The sequence below is a fragment of the Phaseolus vulgaris genome, chromosome 11 (genome assembly GCF_051622355.1).
Source record: "Phaseolus vulgaris cultivar YP4 chromosome 11, ASM5162235v1, whole genome shotgun sequence".
NCBI classification, from domain to species: domain Eukaryota; kingdom Viridiplantae; phylum Streptophyta; class Magnoliopsida; order Fabales; family Fabaceae; genus Phaseolus; species Phaseolus vulgaris.
Genome location: NC_143508.1, coordinates 9711450 through 9715087, shown reverse-complemented (window position 1 = coordinate 9715087; position 3638 = coordinate 9711450).

Below are 3638 nucleotides of genomic sequence, written 5' to 3'. Positions count from 1 at the left end.
AATAAATACAGAAGACTTAAGTATAATGCAGAGATTTAACTAAAAATCAGTATAAAATAAAAATATTATAATTTTTGTTTGTCCAAATACTCTACCCTTTGATTTGGATTTTTATGATAAGTTATTTTCGTGCTCTCCATCAACAATGTATAAAAATGAAATTAAAAATACATTCTTTATCTATTGTTTCATAAGAAATACTTTAAAAAAATAGAAAACTTTAAATTTTGACATTTAACAAAAATAAATAAAATTCATCCGTCTTAACCCTTCATCATTATACTTAAACTTAAACTTAAACTTATTTATGTTATGATAATAATTATGGATTAAACGAGATTTATAAACGGTAATAGTTTTACTTTTATAGTCAAGAAATTGGTTTTTATTATTTAAAAAGACTTTCGAGAAACCCTTAAAAATAAGTTCTAACTTATTCCTTTGGTATAATTCATTTTATAACAGAAGCACTATGAGATCGTAAACGCCCCACCCCACTCACCATTTCTTTTTCTCTCTCTTTCCCTTTTCTATCTCTCTTTAATTTCTCTCTCATAATTCATTTATTTCTAAACTTAATCACATTCTTCATTAGGAGAATCAAACTACATTTTTATTCGATCAGATTTTTTTTAAAGAGAGTCTCTGGATTATGTAATGATTTTTCTATTGAAGTTAAAGATTTTACTAGAATAAAGAATTTCAAATAAAATAAACTATCTATATTTATTTTTTTAATAAAACCTTAGATAACTGATTTAGATAATAAGTTAATCTAGTAATTGTATGTATGTTAGCTCATAAAGTTAGTTAAACTGAATTTGATTATGAGTTTATATGAGTATGAATTTGAGATATATATGTGATTGATTTGAGAAATCTTCAATGATGTATGAGTGATTGATATGTGTTGTATGTGATTGATGAAAACTTGCTTGAACTTGATATCATACATTCGAGATAATTTATGAGATGTCGTGTTTTGGTATAAAAAGCCTATGAGCAGAGATCCTCTAACTTCATTGATGATCCAAGTCACATAAACTAAGATATCAGTTAGTGAGAAGTTGAAGAGGGAGTTCATACACACTGTGACCGCTTATAGTCACACGGTATGAATGTTTGGACTTACCCTGATCCGATTCGAGTGGATTAGATGTTAGTAGGAACATACTTAATGAGTCTTTTAGAAGAGAATAAATTCATATGCCATAAATGGTTTAAATGAAATTGTACTGGTATGGGCGAGGCCGAGGTCCACCTGGCTGCCCGAGGCCGAGTCGACTTGACCGAGACCAGGGGAACCTGGCTGAGACTTAAGAGATTTGGCCGGGGTGACAAGGTCGATGACCCACCCGACCGAGACCTTAGAAGACCTGGCCGAGACCTTAGAAGACTTGGCCGAGACCACTGAGATTTGGCCGATGGCCGACCCATACCATGAGAACCTGGCCGACGGCCGACCCCTATTACAGTTAACGTTCAAACCAAGATCAGTGAAGTTAATCTATCATTAAGAATTAGATAATGCAACCCTAAGCGGTATCCACCTCGATAAACGGGCCCAACATGGTAGGTCTATTAGAATAATATAAATAGCACACATTCCAAGGAGTAAGGTATGTCATTTATTACTGTTCATCTACCTGGGAGCTGACCACCCGCTTTACTGACTTGAGCGTCGGAGTGCCTTCGCAGGTACCCCCACCATCCGGTGTTTAGCTGAGGTCGAGTGCCGAAGGAGAAGCAAGAGGACGAGAAGAATCCCAGCTCACCACCCAGTCACCTGACCGACCGAAGGAAGGAGAAGAAGACTTCAATAGTTCTCTAGGTCCCATCTCCCTAGCAGGAACAATTGGCGCCCACCGTGGGGCCGAGGGAAACTAGTTGAAGGAAAAAAGTAGATGGTCTCAACCAGAAGCATGAAAAGAATGACCGAAGCCGACCAGACAATGCTGCTGTTGTCTCTCCAAAGAGAGATGGCCGAGATGAGAAGAAAAGCCGAGGAGGCTGCTCAGAAAAACGAGTAGGAGTTGCAAGTTCTCCGTAGGGAGAACGAAGAGATGAAGAAAAAGCTGGGGGAGGTAGGACCCTCTGTCCCACCGACGAATGTTGTCGGCAAGTCCTACACCTCTCCCCACAACCCAGATGTGGCCGAGGGGACGAGAGGCCGACCCCCTCCCCGGGAAACCGAGATGGGCGACGAGTCGTGCTTAATGAGATCCACCCGGACGACCCTAACGGTCGACTCAAACCGCCGACACCCCTTTACCAACAACATCATCGAAGTCCCACTGCCTGAGAAATGGAAGGGTTTCAACCGAGACCGATATGACGGGTCGACCAATCCGGACGAGCATATGGACGCCTACACCACCCATATGAGTCTCTACACCTCGGACGACGCCGTGTTATGCCGAATGTTCCCCACATCCTTAAAGAGTGCAACCCTTAGTTGGTTCACCAAGCTCTCACCCAACTCCATCGATAGCTTTGCCACGCTCGTCGCAAAGTTTGAAACTTAGTTTGCGACCAGCCCGCCGCACCATCTGACCTCCATCGCCCTGGTAGGCATTCGCGAGGAGAAGGGCGAATCACTGAGAACTTTTGTGGATAGGTTCAGCAAGGTGGCAATGAGCATCCAAAATCCGAGCCCGGACGTTGCCATGCACCACATGCTGACAATCCTTCGTCCGGGGCCCTTCGCCGACAACCTGTGCATGCAGCCGGACGACAACTTGGACGAGTTGAGAAAGAGAGCTGCTAAGTATATGTAGTTGGAAGAGCTCCGAGAATTCCGCAATCAGGCCCGTGCTGAGGCCGACGGGAAGAAAAAAAAGGAAGAAAAAGACCGTCAGGGGCGGTCGGGTCAAAGAAATGACCGACGCCGAGACAACCGAGACCGGCCGATCCGGTTCTCAAGATACACACCCCTGACGACCGAGAGGGGGAGGATTTTGGACGAGGCCCTCAACGCCGAATTGATCCCTCCTCCAAGAAAAATGGTCAGCCTAAATAATGCCGACCGGGGGAAGCAGTGTCGGTACCACCAAAACACCGGACACTCAACCGAGGAGTGTCAAGCCCTTAAGGATAAGATCAAGGAACTTATCCAGGCTGGGCATCTCTGCCGTTTCGTCAGGAATGGCCGAGACCCACCCCGTCGGGCGTCTCATCACGGCCGGAATCACCAAGATAACAGAGGCGACCGACAGCCTGCAAGGGACAACCCCCCACGAAGGGACGATCCCCCCCAGGGAGGCCGATATGAGAGGTAACCGAGAGGTTATCAACACTATAGCCGGAGGCTTCGCCGGGAGAGGAAGCACGAACAACGCCCGGAAAAAGCACCTCTGGGCGGTACATCACGTAAACACAGTAACATTCCGACTGAGGATGCCACCCATCACCTTCACGGACGAGGACTTTAAGGGTGTAGACTATCGCCAGCAGGACGACTCGATGGTAATAGCGGTCGATATAAACCGATTCACCATACGGAAGACCCTCGTGGACCAGGGGAGTTCGATAGATATCCTCTACTGAAAAACTTTCAAGGCCATGAGGATAGCCGAGACCGAGATGATGTCATACGACGACCACGTAGTAGGATTATCGGGCGAGAGGGTGGGTACCAA